Here is an 18834-nt window from a genome sequence, read left to right on the forward strand (position 1 = left end):
AAAATCAACACCTGACAAAATGTGTGAAATCTGTGGAAAAAGATTTGCTCGTCACTGTCAATATAAGTGAAGATGTTTCTAACCAGCATTCTAAGCTAAAATGTGCATTAAAAACAAAGATTGTTACTACATTAACTACTACTTATTAGAATCTAGAGGTAGACTGGTAAATCAAGAAAGTTATGGGAAAATTTCACACTAGCATGTGGGCCTTCACCATTAGAACCTGCAGCAGTGCAAATCGTATTTCACACAAATTTCTAACAGCAACAGTGTTGCTTCCATATCTGAAAACACAGATGTCAACAAAGTGCGTGAAATAAAAAACTCTCACAACTCAGCTTATTCCGTAGGAAAGCTTCAGTGCACTTGAACAAAGGAAAATTATTTGGAAAACAGTTAAGTTTACCCAATGCAAAGAGAAAAGTGTTTTGCTTCTGTGTGCCCCTGAAAAATGATTAGCCTTTCTCCATGTACCTGATCTTGTCGATACCCAACTAGGAAAGAAATCCTAGTTGAAGGACATGCAAAAATCTAAACACAGCAAGGTATTCTAGGTGCACCAAAAGGTATGCATGGAATGTAAAGTGGCCATTTTCTGAACAGTGCAACTTGTCTACACTCTCTGAAGCTAAACAGTTTCTATCATTTCAACACAAAACAAAGAATTAAACTTACCGGGAACTGCATTAATTTTACATGTAGTTATTTATACCTCCTCCGACTGGGAGAATTTAAGTCACTCCTATCCCTCCCCCCCAAAGGACGGAGGAAACAAAAGGCAGCAGGAGATGCAGAAACCTGAGTCTGGAATGTCCACTCCACTGAAAACCCGAACAGCTGTCCTCCCACCCCCCCAACAAACTATTCGCCATCTTTCTTTGTCTTTCAGCTGACCCCTGCCTCAGTGAAAAACTCCGAGGCTCCAATGAAGCCCTGCAGCCTCCTTCCACTTTAACAGTCAAAGGCATTCAATCTAGCATGCTATTTGACACCAAACCTTGCCTCCACAGTGGTCCCATTGGCTGAACTGCTTTATCGGCTAAGAACACAAAGCCACGATTGGCTGTTCACGTCATCAGTTACCTCTTTTGTACACTTCCTGTTTTAAAGTTACCTTGAGAAGCAGAACAGGGGTCAGATTCAGACTTCAAACTATGGGGAACTCTAAGGCGTGGAAATGTCTGGCAAATGCACATAGCAGCTGCACTAGGGCATCATGTGCTTCTAAAACAGAATATTGAAAATTTAGAATTGTTCTTAAAAACAAGCCAAAGGGTTGTTACTGTTCCCACCCACGGGATTTCTTATTGGCTGTCAGAGTTCCATTTAAAAAATTTAAGGTAATTTAACTGCTTCTGATTGGCCATCAAAGATGTCTGTAAGATACTGCTACGGTATCCTATGGCAATAGACCAGAGAAGCAATGTGCACAAGGTCGGAAAGTTGTGACCATCTTCAGTTTTCTGTTGAGCATTAACAGAAGAAAAACAAAACTGGGTAGGGCTAATCCAAAGAAAATACAGCTTCTTTAACACTAACAGAGTGATGCCAATGGCCATACAATAGTTTGCAGGATTTCTAAAAGGCATCTGTCATTATGTTAGTGGCACTTTAAAGGCACAGATTGGTATCAAGGCAAAGCACTTTATTTTAAAACACAAACTAATTTAAATAGGAAAATTTTAAGGTAATGTATGAAGTTAGCAGCAGGGACAATGGAAGTGGCATTTCTAGAAAGTCAACCAGGAACCTAAGAAGGAAATATAATGATAAGGGGTTGGGGGAAATGACAAAAAAGCTAGAACATTAGTGAATACAATCATCCCCTGGTATCCATGGGAGACTGGTTCCAGGATACTCCCCAGCCAACCCTCTCATGGATACCAAAATCCTTGGGTGCGCATGTCCCTAATATAAAACGGTATAGTATTTGCATAAAACACTTGCACATTCCCATGTATACTTTTTTTTAAGAGATGGTGTCTCACTATGTTGCTAGGCTGCAATGCAGTAGCTATGCAGGCACAATCAGGGCACAACAGCCTCAAACTCCTGGGCTCAAGCAATCTTCCCACTGCTGCTTCCAAAGTGGGTGAAACTACAGGTGCATGTCACCTTGCCCAGCTTCCTCCATACTTTAAATAATTGCTAGGTTATGTATAATACCTAATAAAATGTAAATGCTATATATGTAGTTGTTATACTGTATTGTTTAGGGAATAATGACAAGGAAAAAAGTCTGCATATGTTCCGTACAGACACAATTTTTAAAAATATTTTTGACCCATGGTTGGTTAAATCCTTAGATGCAGAGGGCTGACGATGTATTATTAAAAGCACATTATAATTTGATGGACTAACTAATTTATTTAGGGCAGTCACAGAGTTTGACATTCCAGAGGATAAATTCGTTATTTCTTTCATTCTTTTTTTTTTTTTTTTTTTTTGAGATAGGGTCTGGCTCTGTCACCGAAGCTGGGGTGTTGCTGGGGTGTAGAGGCACGATCTCGGCTTACTGCAGCCTCCGCCTCCTGGGCTCAAGCGATCTTCCCACCTTAGCCTCCTGAGTAGCTAGGACTACAGGTGTGTGCTACCACCCCCAGCTAATTTTTCTATTTCTTTCTTTTCTTGCTTTTTTTTTTTTTTCTTTTTTTAAATTGGTAGAGATGGGGTCTCACCATGTTGCCCAGGCTGGTCTCGAACTTCTGGGCTGAAGGGATTCTCCTGCCCCTGCCTCCCGAAGTGCTGGGATTACAGGCGTGAGCCACTGTGCCTGGACGAGGATAAATCTCTCTCTCTCTCTCTCTCTTTTTTTTTTGGAGATGGAGTCTCACTCTGTTGCCTAGGCTGGAGTGCAGCGGCGTGATCTTGACTCACTGCAACCTCCACCTCCTGGGTTCAAGTGATCTACTTAGTAGCTGGGACTACAGACACCCACCACCATGCCCAGCTAATTTTTGTATTTTTAGGAGAGATAGGGTTTGACTATGTTGGCCAGGCTGGTCTTGAACTCCTGACCTCAAGTGATCCACCTACCTCGGCCTCCTGAAGTGCTGGGATTACAGGAGTGAGCCACTGCACCCCAGCCTTCTACCATATATATATATAAAAATTTTCTTTTTTTTTTTTTGAGGCAGAGTCTCCCTCTGTCACCTAGGCTAGAGTACAACGGTGTGATCTCAGCTCGCTGCAACCTCTGCCTCCTGGGTTCAAGCGATTCTCATGCCTCGGCCTCCCGAGTAGCTAGGATTACAGGTGCCCACCACCACACCCGACTAATTTTTGTAGTTTTAGTAGAGACAGGGTTTCACCATGTGGGCCAGGGTGGTTTCAAACTCCTGACCTCAGAAAATCTACCCACCTCGGTCTCCCAAAGTGCTGGGATTACAGGCATGAGCCACCACGCCCGGCCCCATATTTTTAAGAATAAGCACAGCAGAGCTGATCTCAGAAGAGATATTGTAAGTATTCTTACTAGTCTCACTGTGGTTATTGAAAACATTCCAAGGTGCTGAAGTCTACCAGTGGTAGTCAAAGATTTTCTTATGGATTTTGGACCAACTGCTTAGGTTTTTTAAGAGGCAGCTCCTAATGTGGTGAAAATCAATTAGCATGTTTTTCTTTTCTTTTTATTATTTTTTTTTAGCAACACATTCAAATACAAGCATCTCACCATTCATTACCTGAGGCCTTTAACAATCTCCTTAGATCTGCTTCCTCCCACCAAAGCTAAATATCCTAGGACTGAAAAATACAGTTGTTTTGCTAGGTAGATGAGCTCTTTTCTAGAAACTCCTCATTTGACCATACATGAGAACTCATCCTTGACATGTGCAGAGATTCAGCAGGGACCCGAAATAGGAACAAGGTGGTCTGCCCTATCACTCTGCCATATTAACTTCTCTACATTCCACTCATTTCCCATGATGAAATGAAATGATTTCTGAACACCTACTAGTGCCAGGTTCTGTGCTAGGTATATTACAGACTTTACCCCTCTAATTCTCACTACAATACCCTTCTACCAATGAGAAAGAGTGAGGTTCAAAGAAGTTACAAAAACTGGTCCCTAGCCATACATCTGGATTCAAACTTGGGTCCCACCGAGAGTGGTACTCTTTCCACTGCACCACACTGCTTACCAAGACATGGAGCACCTCAGGGCACATCCACGGAAATTCTTAGGTGCCATATATATGTGTAGATAGCATAAACCATTATCCAACTTCAACAAATTTAAAAATTAAAAATCTGGGACAGGCGTGTTGGCTCACACCTGTAATCCCAGCATTTTGGGAGGCCAAGGAAGGAGGATCACTTGAGCTCAGGCATTTGAGACCAGCCTGGGTAACATAGTGAGACCCCATCTCTATAAAAAATACAAAAATTAGCTAGGTGTGGTGGCACACACCTGTCGTCCCACTTACTTTGGAAGCTGAGACCAGAGGATCACTTGACCCAGGAGGTCAAGGCTGCAATGAGCCGTGATCATCCCACTGCACTCCAGCCTGGGCGACAGAGTGAGACTCTACCTCAGATAAGTAAATAAATAAATAAATATTAAAATTTAAAAATCTCACTAATGTTAAATTTGATATGCCAGTTAGAGACCTAGCCAATGGTATGACCAAATAGCACCCTATAAATTGTTACAAATTTTACTACTAAATTATTAGGACCATTTAACCAGTAACAAACCACATTTACAAGGGCATGAAACAACTAGGTAAATCATTAACAAGAGTACACTGTTAAAATCTGAAGGGGTTGTGAGACAATTTCACAATGGCATCCAAATAAAGAGTTTGGTTATGTTAACAAGATGTGTTATAGGTACTGTAATTCTTTTCTCAAAAGTTTAGATTACAGATTCTGAATAGCTACTCCCACCCTGGGAAGAGAAGGCAGAAGGCCAACAGGCCTTATCTGTACTGGAGCTTCTCTTAGCCCCAGAACACCTGAGGGCCAGTCAGCTGACAAGGAAAAGAAGCTCATGTGAAGGGTGGGGGTGGGGAGCAGAAGAATAGGGAGAACATGTTCATAACCTCGCTGATTACTAATTAGTGCCAGTATGGCAAAACAACTAAGCACTTGGAAGGCAGTGTTAGTTTCAAGTTCTGGCTGTACTTATTAATTATATGACACTGAACTAACCCTGAGCCTCAGTTTCCTTATCTGTAATGTATAGATATCACCATGTATACCAGAGAGCCACTGTAAGGATTAAACAAGGTAATATATGTAAAGCATATTGTATTGTGCCTGAATAAGCACTGAAAAAATGGAAAGTATTAAATGTCATCCAATTCAACTTCCTTGATTTATAGACGGTTAAGGTTCAGAAAGGGAGAAGACCTGCTTAAGGCCCTGAAGCCACTTTGAAGAAACACCTCTCTTCTGTCTCTAGCATACTCTGCAGGCCTGCAGAAAGCAACTCCTTAGCCATAAAGGACAGTATGGGAAGACTACCAGGAGCCATAAAATTCTCCACTTTTTATGCTGGAAACCCAGGCTTTTCACCACTAATCCCAGCAAATGTCTGATCACTGTTCCAAAAGCTGGCCCTCTGACTCTGCTTCGGATGTACCAGATTAAACCAATCATGACCTTTAACACTCTATGAAGGTCTTCAGCGTAGTTTTTATTACTTCTTGGCAGTTTGCAAGGAAAAGACCTCAAGTCCTACTTCTCATCAACACTTACCTTAGAATTCAAGCCACAGTGGGAAGAGAACCCAAATTATTCTTGAATTTCCATTTGGCAGCTGAATCCATTCACTTACTATAGCTTTCTCTTCTACCTGTCATTACTGTGGACTGAGAACCTAACAGAATCTCTAGGATTTCAGCTAACATTCTTCCGTGGTCCTGGATCTCAGCAGCCCTCTACACCAGACAACTGCATCTTCTTACCCTAAAAAACACTCAAATCAGGCCGGGCGCTGTGGCTCACGCCTGTAATACCAGCACTTTGGGAGGCTGAGGGGGGCAGATCACGAATTCAGGAGATCAAGACCATCCTGGCTAACACGGTGAAACCCCGTCTCTACTAACAATACAAAAAATTAGCCGGGCGTGGTGGCGGGCGCCTGTAGTCCCAGCTACCCAAGAGGCTGCAGCAGGGGAACTGCTTGAACCTGGGAGGTGGAGGTTGCAGTGAGCAGAGATCGCGCCACTGCACTCCAGCCTGGGCGACAGAGCTGTCTCCAAAAAAAAAAAAAACTTAAATCACTATGAGACAAAACCAGTAACTCTGGTTACATAGTTGAAGCTTTAATACTCTCAAAGAAGGTAAAGTGAGAATTTATGCTCTTGGTTGGGAGAATGATTTTTGAATCATAGCTACCTGCTTACCAGCTGCATATTGGCCAAGATACTTAACCATTTCTGAGCTCACTTCCTCATGTGTAAAATGGAGGCAATAACACCAACCAACAGGAGTGTTGAGGCTTAAATAAGTGAAAGCACTCAACATATTATCTGGAATGTGGTAGGTGCCCAATTAATATCTAAATATACACTTGATTATACAGCAGGTACACATAACTATTTTTTAACATGCCTCTATTACCAAAGAAGGGCTTCTTGAAGGCAGCAAGTATCTTTATTTTTATCTACATATATCCCCAAAGCATAAAGATATAAATCAAATCCGATTTTAGCCACAGTGTCAGTGAAATAACGGAGTAGCAGGGATTGAGGAAAACTGGCAAGTGTGTGTCTCATCTAAAGGAGTGACCACTACACAGCTCCAACTGAAGAGGGCCATGTAGGAAATGTGGTTAACTGCAATAAGAGCTTCATATTCTTTTTTTTTTTTTTTTTTTTTTTTTTGAGACAAGGCTAATTGCCCAGGCTGGAGTACAGTGGCATGATCACAGCTCACTGCAGCCTTGACCTCCTGGGCTCAAGTGATCCTCCTGCCTCAGCCTTCTGAATAAGTAGGAGCACAGGCGTGTGCTACCACACCCAGCTAATTTTTAATTTTTTTTTGTAGAGACAGGGTCTCCCCATATTGCCCAGGCTGGTTTCAAACTCCTGGGCTCAAGTGATCCTCCCACCTCAACCTCCCAAAATGCTGGGATTCTATGTGTGAGCCACTGCACCCAGCCCAGATTCTTTAAGAAGTAAAAGACAGACTGTTTTAATGTCAAATCTTTCTATTTTAAGTTTCGGTTCAAGTTTTAAAAAAAACAAAACATAGGCCATGCGTGGTGGCTCATGCCTGTAATCCCAACACTTTGGGAGGCCGAGGTGGGTGGATCACCTGAGGTCAGGAGTTCAATATCAGCCTGGCCAACATGGGGAAACCCCGTCTCCACTAAAAATACAAAAAGTAGCTGGGCGTGCTGGTGCATGCCTGTAATCCCAGCTACTCGGGAGGCTGGGGCAGGAGAATCGCTTGAACCTGGGAGGCGGAGGATGCAGTGAGCCGAGATCATGCCACTGCACTCCGGCCTGGGCAACAGAGTGAGACTCCATCTCAAAAAACATTATAAGCAAATCAAAGAAAATTGAGGACTGCCAGATTATAATTTCTGATCCATTATCTCTCACCCAACTTGGTCTTGAACAACTAGTAGCTATTTCTCAAATCCAATCCACCTCCAAGGTTTAACAAACAAACAAAAATATGTTCACACATCTTCAAAATAATCTGATAGAAGTTCTGAAGATAGGCCAGGTGCGGTGGTTCACACCTGTAATCCCAGCACTTTGGGAGGCCGAGGCAGGCAGATCACGAGGTCAGGGGATCCAGATCATCCTGGCTAACATGGTGAAACCCCACCACTACTAAAAATACAAAAAATTAGCTGGATTTGGTGGCACACACCTGTAGTCCCAGCTACTCGGGAGGCTGAGGCAGGAGAATCGCTTAAACCTGGTAGGCGCAGGTTACAGTGACCCGAGATCATGCCACTGCACTCCAGCCTGGGTGACAAAGAGAGACTCCCTCTCGGAAAAAAAAAAAAAAAAAAAAAGTTCTGAAGATAATCCCCAAAAAAGGCCCAGAAACATGCTGAGCAATGACCACGTCATTAGAATAAAGGAACATTGCACTGGTGCTCAGTAAATGGTTATCAGTGAATGAAGGAATGAAATAAACTAATAAATGGACCTTAAGGAGATGACAAATTCTGAATTATTTGTTTTTTGAAAATAAGTTATATTCTCCAAAGCATAAATTAAGACCAATAGATGGGAAATTATTCTGCAAAGACTCGCTTCAGCTCTCAGAGCTGTCCAAAGATGACACAACTTTCCTCAGAAGCTATGGATGGGGTTGTTAGGCACGGGCTGTTTGAACACTTGACAGGGATGTGTAAAGGCAACATGAGAGAGAGCAGTCATGTGCAGCAGCAGGAAAAAAAGCCCAATCTTTACAGCTAAACAGATTTAGATTTTAATCCCTCCTCACCACTTTTTAGGTGAGTGACCTCGTGCTAGTTATTCAACTCCACCGAGGCCAGTTTCCTGCACTAAAACATCTTGCAAGGTTTTAGGGCTTAGGATAATTTCATTTGTTCAATAAATACTTAAATTATAAGCATAGCCATTGTACTAAATAAGCTCTGGGGATTCTAAACAAGACACAGTTCCTGTCCTTAAAGAGATTAAAGTCTACTGTAACAAACAGGAAAGTTAAAATAGGCAATCATGATGCTGTACATTAAGAGTTACAACCCATGCAAATGCAAAATGCTATGGGAGGACATAAGCATAGCACCTAACCCAGGGCTTACGTAAGTTTTAGGCTGGTCAGAGAAAGCTTCTTAGGAGAATTAAAATCCTAAGAATAAAAACCAAGATAGACAAAGTGAACTGCATGTGCAAAGGCCTGAAGCTGACAGAAAGTATTACATTCCTGTTTGGTATAGCAGCAGCCCAGAAGCAAGAAGCTAGAAGTATAGTTAGAAACGTAGGCCGGGTGCAGTGGCTCATGCCTTTAATCCCAGCACTTTGGGAGGCCAACTGAAGTCAGGAGTTTGAGACCAGCCTGGCCAACGTGGTGAAACCCCATCTCTACTAAAATACAAAAATTAGCCAGGCATGGTGGCAGGCACCTGTAATCCCAGCTACTCGGGAGGCTGAGGCAGGAGAATCTCTTGGAGGCAGCAGAATCCCTTGTACCCAGGAGGCAGAGGTTGTAGTGAGCCAAGATTGCACCAATGCACTCCAGCCTGGGTGACAGGGCGAGACTCTCTCTCAAAAAAAAGAAAGGTATACAGGGTTGGACAAAGCTAATATACTAAAACTTTATTCTAAGGACAATGATAAGGAACTAATGCGTCTTAAACATTGGACTGGCACAATCAGTCCCACGTTTAAAGTGTAATTCTGATTTTGCCAGCCCCATGTTTAAGACTGTTTAGTTCCTTACCATTGGGTACAGTGTGGAGAATAAGCTGGAGAAGGGGACACAGTGGGAGGATGGCAGCACTCTAGACCACTAATGTGGAAAACAGGATGCTAAAGTTATCTAGTGACTGGATGCAGTAGTGAAGACACTGAGTTCAAGACCAGCCTAGACAACAAAGCAAATAATTCAGAATTTGTCATCTCCTTAAGGTCCATTTATTAGTTTATTAAAAATTAAAAAATAAAACAAATTTTTTTGAGTTCAAGACCAGCCTTGAACCTCATAGAGTGAGACTCCATCTCAAAAAATAAAAAATAAGCCAGGCACGGTAGCTCACACCTGTAATCCCAACACTCTGGGTGGCCAAGGTGGGAGGATCACTTGAACTGAAGAATTTGGGACTAGCCTGGACAACATAGCAAGACCTCCTCACTACTAACAATAAAAAAATTAGCTGGGCAGGCATGGTACTACATCCCTGTAGTCCCAGCTACTCAGGAAGCTGAGGCAGGAGGATGACTTGAACCCAGGAGTTTGAGGTTGCATTGAGCTATGATCACACCACCTCACTCCAGCATGGGCAAGAAAGTGAGACCCCGTCTCAAAAAAATTAATTAAAGTAAAATAAAAAATAAAGAAGATTGAAAAATCACTAAGACCCAGTGGTTAGTAAGGCATGTAGAATAACAACACTGTGCCTGATAAAAAGCATGTACTCAAAAAATGGTACCTGCTACTATTATTATTGTTATTGGGCATTGGATTAGATGACCTTTGAAATCACATTCATCCTTAAGAGTCTACGTTACCTTGAAGATGTATCTTGTTCTCAGAAAAGTCCTTTCCCACTATTACCAAGCTATCTTATACAAAATGATTCATTTTTTTATTCATAGACTACACGAGAACTGCTCAACTGGGCTCCACTACACACCAGTCATAGCATGAAACGTTTATTAGGTGTTCTCACAAACAGCGGTCCATGACCAAGTAAGTCTGAGTAACACTGCATAATGTATCTTCCCTCTTGAAGGGTCATAGGCAAATAAGCACCAAGGCTCTGAATAATAATTCTGCAGTAAAGAAAGGCATTTCACTTTGGCCATTTTTTGTCAAGGATCCTCTTTTTATCCCCAGAGGACACTGATTAGCACTACACAGAACTAATGTTCAGTGGAAGAGCTTGGGAAATGCTACTCTAAACCAACTTACAAATTTTAGTGGAGTGAAAAGACTATAGGCAACTGTATTCTGACAACCTTCCAAAATGGTTAGAGTTTTACACACATTATGGCGTTTTCCTTTCTAACTTAGTACTACTGAAAATGACATTAAATACCACCATAAATAGCAATCCTTTGCCTCCTAAGTGATTGCCAACCAAGCATTCTTGGCTTCTTAAAAGGCCCCAACTTTGTCATTTCATAATGAGCAAATTCTATGCTACTTACTTTCAGGGTACAGTAATAATTTTTAAAACAGTTTAAAATGACAAGGATGTCAACTGTGCAGATAATGTGTACTTTATTAGCCCCTTCTCTCTTCTCTTTTAAAATGAACAGATCATGCCAGTGTCAAAGGGATATACCTTCTTAACACTGGGCAAAGAATCTCAACTTCATAGAGATTACTGGACAGTTTACAGCTCTGGAGGCCAAGGGTAACAGTAATTTGGGATTGTGAAAACCTTCAGTACTTCAGATTTAAGCCAATGACATGATACAAAATATTCTATACTCTAACATCATTTCCTATGAGTCATCTCATTCCTTTTTTTGTTTTGTTTTGTTTTTTTTTTTTGGAGACAGTCTCGCCCTGTCGTCAAGGCTGGAGTGCAATAGAGGCGCGATCTCGGCTCACTGCAACCTCTGCCTCCCAGATTCAAGCGATTCTCCTGCCTCAGCCTCCCAAGTAGCTGGGGTTACAGATGCCCACCACCACGCCCAGCTAATTTTTTGTATCTTTAGTAGAGATGGGATTTCACCATGTTGGCCAGGCTGGTCTTAAACTCCTGACCTCATGATCTGCCCGCCTCGGCCTCCCAAAGTGCTGGGATTACAGGTGTGAGCCACGGCGCCCGGCCCATCTCATTCCTCTTATTAAAACACTTTGAAACACTGCTCAAGATCACTATTTATGGTTCATACTCATGAATGTATTTAAGAATAGGACAATTATTGAATCTTATTAAGAATATACAATTGACTTTAACACTTGAACCCGGGAGGCAAAGGATATACTATTGGCTTTAAATGAAGGGTATTCAGGCTGGGCGCAGTGGAGGCTTAGGCAGGCAGATCACCTGAGGTCAGGAGTTCGTGACCAGCCTGGCCAACAAGATGAGACCCTGTCTCTACAAAAAATACAAAAATTAGCCAGGTGTGGTGGAACACACCTGTAGTCCCAAGCTACTCAGGAAGCTGAGGCAGGAGAATCGTCTGAACCCAAAAGGCAGAGGTTGCAGTGAGCCGAGGTCATGTCACTGCACTCCAGCCTGGGCGACAGAGCAAGACTCCAGCAAATAAATAAATGAATGAATGGCATTCATTTAAATAGGACACCTTATATATAGTACCTTGAACATGAATTTTTTTTTTTTCAAAGAGGGAATCCCGTTCTGTCACCCAGGCTGGAGTGCAGGGGCATGATCTCAGCTCACTGCAACCTCCACCTCTGGGTTCAAACGATTCTCCTGCCTCAGCCTCCCGAGTAGCTGGGACTACAGGTGCCCGCCACCATGCCTGGCTAATTTTTGTATTTTTAGTAGAAACGGAGTTTCACCATATTGGCCAGGCTGGTCACAAACTCTTGACTTCAGATGATCTGCCAGCCTCGTCCTCCCAAAGTGCTGGGATTACAGGCGTGAGCCACCGTGCCTGACCAGACATGGATATTTCAACCTTTATTTTAAACATATTCTACTGGAAACATTCAAATGCAAAGATTAGACTCTAGTTCCACTCTCTAAACTACAAGTTTATACAATAGAAAGCTCTCACTAAGTACTGGATGTAGAAGTAATCTATCCGGAGATCTGAAAATAACAAAATGGAAAATACAACTCCAATACTGAAAATGAGTACAGGTGCTGTCTCACTGCTATCAGGTACATCACTGCTAACACATGGAGAAGTGTGGGAAGGGTGCAACAATTCCTGCAACCTAGCAAAATTTTCTGCAGGCAGAGAGATTTTTCCTGAACCATTCCACAATACTGTCTAACTGCTTACTTCAAAGAAAACGTTACTCAAGTGACTACAAATCACACAAACCAAACCAACGGTCCTACTTCAACTGATAATTTGTACAGTTAGAAAAATTTTAAATGACTATAATGCAAATCTCTCCTTCTGGTCAGAATGAAAACACCAGTTGTTCCGAATTTAATCATCATTGCTATTTGTCAAATATGAAAAAGTTTTCATCGCATCGCAATCATTACCACTCAACACTTGGGGATGAACAAAAGAGATGAGGAAACAATCTTTCCCTGAAACAAATGATCCTACTACTTTGTGCATTCAAAAGTAAGACTGACCTCACACTGGTCCACTGAAAATCAGCTCCTAAACCACAACAGCACAACTAAATTAGGTTACTTCCTTCATGTCAAGTGGTTGCTCTCCCATTTGGAAATCTTACTGTATATAACAGAGCAGACAATTACAAAAGGCCTCACCCCTCCTCATCAAGGAAGCTGTAACTGGCTGAAAGGACAGATTTCATGCTGTTCCAAAATGAAAATGTGTTCTCCCACTTATTAAGGTCCACTAAGTGATAGGCATCTACCACACGCTATTATATTCATTTCTCATAATTACCCTAAAGGTAGGTATTATTGTCGTTATTTTACAGAGGAAGAAACAAGTTAAGAACCTGCTCCAGCACACAGGGTAAATGCACTGCAGAGACAGAACTCTTCCCTTGGTCTGACTCCAATCAGCAACTAATACTGTCCCCTCCCATAGGCACTTTTTGGCCAAAGTTTTAAAAATCCATTTCCTCCTGCAATTAATCTACTTAAATTATATTGAGTGCTTTGAGTCTCTGCAGGAAAACACTAAAATGACCTTGTAGCCTTCCTAAACTGTGACAGTGCATGCATGAAAAACTGAATAAACAAAATGAAAAGAAAGACTGTAAGACATCAGATAACTCACAACCAGTTTCCTCTGAGAACAAGAAACAGAATGGAAAAGAACAACTTACTGGCAAAGGAATATTCTTCCTGGTTGTATGCCTGAGGCCAGGATTGACCTTAAGAAGGTCATTTGTGACCCTAGTAATGTCCTCTGCCATTCTCATTCCCGTGAATGAAGTAAACCTGTCACTTAAAGTCATCTCTGCCATCAAGTCAATGCGTCCACAGGAGAGGCAATGCTATCCAGTGGAATGAGCACCTATCTGGAAATCCAGTGATCTGGGCAAGATTTGGCTCTGCCCTTGCATAGCCAAGTGACCCTGTCAAGGTCATCTCACTCTTTTGGAGCCTCAGTACAAAGGACACGTCTGAAAGAACTGAAGTTCACTTCCTGAGCTAAGAAGCCAGGACTTTTTTTCTTTTCCCATAACATTCTATGGTGTCAACACAGTGTTTAAGAGTAAGGGCTTCATTTACATAAGAATTAAGAATTACAAATCTGTGGCCGAGCACTGTGGCTAACACCTGTAATCCCACCACTTTAGGAGGCCGAAGAGGGCGGATCACGAGGTCAGGAGTTTGAGACCAGCCTGGCCAACACAGTGAAACCCCGTCTCTACTAAAAATACAAAAAATTAGCCAGGCATGGTGGCGGGCGTCTATAATCCCGGCTACTCAGGAGGCTGAGGCAAGAGAATCGCTTGAACCTGGGAGGCAGAGGTTGCAGTGAGCCAAGATCGCGCCACTGCACTCCAGTCTGGGGAAACAGTGCGAGACTCTATCTCAAAAAAAAAACAACAACAACAACAAAAAAAAAAAAAAAACAGAATTACAAATCCGTGTCTGAATCTGGGCTCTGCTACTTACTGGCTGTGAGAACTTAAGCAAATTACTTTTCAGTTTCCTCACACGTAAAAATGAGGGTGGCTATATTATCTACCTCATAGTGTATGAGAATAAATATACATAATACATTTATATCCCAGCTGGTACAATGTAAGCAAGCACTCAATAAAAGTAGTAACTATATTATCCCTGCGTTTGATTCACAGATCCTAGTGGCTCAGTACTTTTGAACTAAAAGATGTAAATTTCAAAATTACCTCAAAAAGACACCCAGCATAGCCTGGCTGGGCACGGTGGCTCACGCTTATAATCCCAGCACTTTGGGAGGCCGAAGTGGGTGGATCACCTGAGGTCGGGAGTTCAAGACCAGCCTGGCTAACATGGTGGAAGCCCGTCTCTACTAAAAATACAAAAATTAGCTGTGTGTTGTGGTGCACGCCTGTAATCCCAGCTACTCGGGAGGCTGAGGCAGGAGAATCGCTTGAACCCGGGAGACAGAGGTTGCAGTAAGCCAAGATCACACCACTGCAACTCCAGCCTGAGTGACAGAGTAAAACTCTCAAAAAACAAAACAAAACAAAACCCAAAACAAGACTCCCAGCATAGCTCCATAGCACAGAATGGGTTTAGCCCATATATGTTTACAATTCTGTGGTATGAATCCTCATTTCGCTTTGCCTTCATTTCTCTGAAAATAAAAGGGGATAAAAATGCCTTGTAAAATCTTCTCTAGTACAGTTTTGGGATTTTTATTTATTTTTTGGGAGACTGAGTCTCGCTCTGTTGCCCAGACTGGAGGGCAGTGACACAATCTCAGCTCACTGCAACCTCTGCCTCCCAGGTTCCAGCAATTCTCCTGCCTCAGTCTTCCGAGTAGCTGGGATTACAGGCGCCCACCACCATGCCAGGCTAATTTTTGTAATTTTGTTTCATCATGTGTGCGAGGCTGGTCTCAAACTCCTGACCTCAAATACCACCTGCCTCAGCCTCCCAAAATGCTGGGATTAGAGGCGTGAGCCACCGCGCCCAGTCTCTAGTAGTTCTGACCAAAGAAAAAATGTGTAAGTATAAATGAGATAACAGATTTGTCATAAGAATTAAATAAGATGCCATGGACACAGCCCATAAAGTATAAATCTTAGTATGATTTCTGCCTGAAGAAAAAGCTGAGGTTCACAAGTTTTCAACATAAACTCAGATCTACTGAGATTTCCTGAGAGTTCGAGATTTCTAGAGTGGTCAATTCCAGATCTTAACAAGGTGGCCATGGGTATAAGGGGCTAACATGGAATGAAGGTGGTCACCAATGTTGAAGGGCAGGTTGCTCCAGAAATGCCTGCTGGAAAAAAAAAAGGTGTACATATACACTCATTTTTATCACCTTGTCTAGTCTTACTAAAAAGGAAACTAAGTTATAGATCTACAGCATTCTTCATATTTGGTTAACTTGATGACTGAGCCAAATGAGGCTGAAATGACCAACGTACAAAATACATGGCAAACCCTATTTTCACTTGTAGCTTTGCCTCTATCTTCCACAGTGAAACGTTATTGTAAACAAAAATGAGGGAGGGCTTCACCTAAGCACATCAAGACATAAAGCAATTAAGATTTCCAACTCACTGGTCTCCTCTCAAACCCTGATTTAAAGGTTTCCATGCAAAATTGGAACTGCAAATATTTTGTCCTATCCAGTCTTAATTTTACACATTGTTCAGGATAAGCATATCCTAGAATCAATATCCCACAGTCTGAAGAAAGCACTAGGCCTTTGAATAGGTCCTGGTATTTGGGGACACCCTAAGGAACTGGTGATGTTTGAAAAACCTCTCCAGTGAGCTCTTTACACTAGGCACTTGGTAGTTCCTCGCCATTTGGCATAAATTACCTCCATATACAGAAAGACTATCTGCAATATTCTGAAGCTTGGTTTTAAGGAATGCAGATTCTTCAAGTTTCTGTACATATTTTTCCCCATTATCTACCTGGATTCAGGAAAAACGCGCAATTTACTTTGTAAATCTTCCCTTTCACAATAGAAGCCAAGGGATATGATTTGAATACCTAGCTGAAGAACCCATATTCTCTATGGTTACAATTCTGTGGTCTGAATCCTTAAGCAGCACAAGAAATTCTTAAGAATTATAGTCTTCCATTTTATACACTCTAAACACCCAGAAATCAAAGTAGATGATCCACTTGGAAATACAAAATTATCTGGAAGTTTGATTAGTCAGGTTTATGTTGATAGCTGATGTAGCAGATAAAATTACAGGCTTTGGCATCAGGCAACCAGGGTTTGAATTCTAGCTCAACCACTTACTGAGTGACACCAGACAAGCTACTTAACCTCTCTGATCCTCAGTTTCCTCATGTGCAATATGGGGACGATAATGCCTACCTATTGGAGTTAAAATATGCCCCAAAATAGCAATTCTCTTCCTCTGCTACTTATCAATTCCCTTCTCCAGAAAATGTAGTTGCATTCACATAAAACTAAATTTGAAAATCATAGGAGTTTCTTGAAATTGGTATGAAAACAGAAGAGTACCATCTAAAGCTAAAAAGGACTACCTAACAAAAACAAGGAAAAACAAATTAGGAAAACACAGATGTTTAACATAAATGTGTTTCCATGGCCCTCACACACTGGGACGAGCAAATGTAAAGCAATACAAGTAACTACGATTCAGATTCAGTGGAAAAGGAACATATTCCCAACAAGTTGACTGGAACGACTCTGGATTGGAATAAAAACTTTTTGAATATGAACCAGAAAGTGTTGACAAGTCCTGTTCCTTAAGAAGCTATGCATGGGCTTTTTTTGGTTTGGAGCTGCTTATTTGAAAAAACAAACAAAAAATTCAAAGTATACATGGGAATGGGTATACTTTTTAGGCACATATACAAGGAAATAAACCAAGACCCAAAATTTCTGGCTAGCTCCCTTTCCCTTAAAGGGGAACCTAACTATTTACTCAACAAATAACTACCAACTACCTAATATTTGCTAATGTGGCTTTGGAAACTCAGCCATGACCTGTATCCTTCCTAGAGCAGCAAATTTCATATACAACATCTCAAAACTACTTGTACGGTCCTGAGACTTAATAATGTATAACTGCTCTATTAATACACTTCCCAAGTCCGAAAATGTTCCCTAAAATGCTTCCTATATCAGATTTTGTCACTTTAAATCTGATACTACTTAATGCTGTGCTTCCTAGGCTCGGACAGAGCACACTTCTCAATAGGATTCCTCTCTCGGTTTACTTGCTCCTCACATCACATCCCAGGTCCGTTGACTCTGGACTCCAGGGCTCCACCAAAACCTCAGTGTTTGAATGCTTGCACTCTCCAGCAAAATCCCTGATCTGATTCTACCGTTCAGCCATGCCCCTAGCCCTGATGCCTTTCTTCCTACACCATACACTCACACCGTGGACTTCAGGGCCACTTCCAAACTGGGTCACATTAGCAACCCTGGATCTCGAAGATCCTCTCAGCCTGTCACTTGGGTTTCGGTGTTTCCAGGCCTGGAACCCTGAGGGCCTGCACACCCCCATCTTGGGCCATGCATGTACCAGGAAAAGCACCTCTGAAAGTGATTGTCCCCCATTCCCAGGCCATGGCCTAAGCTACCCCCAAAGTACCTGCCAGGCCATCACCCTCTCTTCCCCCTTAAAGCCTCTAGGCTCGCCCTCTCGCCGCAACCCCACGCCTGCGCCGCAGGGGGTCACTGCCCCAGCCGCCCTAGCCCAAGACGCGCGCATCCCCGCAGCCTCAGATTCCTTCATCACCCCCTAGGCCGGAGCTGGCGCGTCCAATAAGGTGCCAGGTCCGCGGCCTCCCCGCCACCGACCAATCACGAGCGAGCCCCCCCGCCGTCGCCTTCCGCCAATGGGAGAAAGCCCGCGGGCCGGGCCGACGAGGCACACGGACCCCACGAGCGCGGCGGCGGCGACAGCGGCCGGCCAGGCAAGAGCACAACATGGCGGCGGGCAGGACGGACCGAGCTTCAGCAGCGGCCGCGCGAGGAAGTGAGGTCTCTGGCGAAGGCGGGAAGCGCTGCCCCTCCCCCCGCCGCCGCTCCCCTATCACCCTCGCACAGAAACTCCCGCACACTCACACACCTCTGCTCAGGAGTCCAGGAAGAGCAGGAGCCGCCCCCGCGCTCCTACGGAGTCGGGCAATGCAGAGGCCCAGGCGCGGCGGAGGGGAGGGGGAAGTGTGCGTCACGGAGAGCGGAGCGCGCGCGAAGCGGGGGCACAAGCAATATGGCGGCCACGCCGTTTGCCCCGTTTCCCCTTTTCCCTTCCCCCTCCCCTGGCGCCTGGACTCCCAGTATCGTGCGGTGCGCAGAAGCTGTGCTCCTTGAGGTCTCGCGAGAATTGGGAAGGGGCGACGACAGAGGGAGGCGGAATGAGATCTGAGAGTTTTAACCCCGCCCCCTTTCGGGAGCTCGAGATCTGAGTTTTGACCCC

General features: G+C 43.2%; 2 protein-coding genes across 7 annotated transcripts in view; one reads left to right on the forward strand and one right to left on the reverse strand.

Annotated features, from left to right (window-relative positions):
- Nucleotides 1–18651, reverse strand: part of NFYC (nuclear transcription factor Y subunit gamma) — a 79583-nt gene extending 60932 nt beyond the window's left edge. For 4 of the 6 annotated variants that reach the window (XM_055392594.2, XM_019016360.3, XM_063699880.1 and 1 more), the window contains exon 1: nt 18484–18618. The gene's annotated coding sequence lies outside the window, so the exon portion shown is untranslated. Of the gene's footprint in view, nt 1–678; nt 940–18483 lie in introns of those variants that run through there. The other 2 variants (XM_004025547.5, XM_063699873.1) reach the window with 2 other exon arrangements.
- The window catches only part of RIMS3 (regulating synaptic membrane exocytosis 3), a 71477-nt gene continuing 70974 nt past the window's right edge, over nt 18332–18834 (forward strand). The window contains exon 1 of the mRNA XM_055392664.2: nt 18332–18395. The gene's annotated coding sequence lies outside the window, so the exon portion shown is untranslated. The remainder of the gene's footprint in view (nt 18396–18834) is intronic.

Source organism: Gorilla gorilla, chromosome 1 (genome assembly GCF_029281585.2).
Source record: "Gorilla gorilla gorilla isolate KB3781 chromosome 1, NHGRI_mGorGor1-v2.1_pri, whole genome shotgun sequence".
NCBI lineage: Eukaryota > Metazoa > Chordata > Mammalia > Primates > Hominidae > Gorilla > Gorilla gorilla.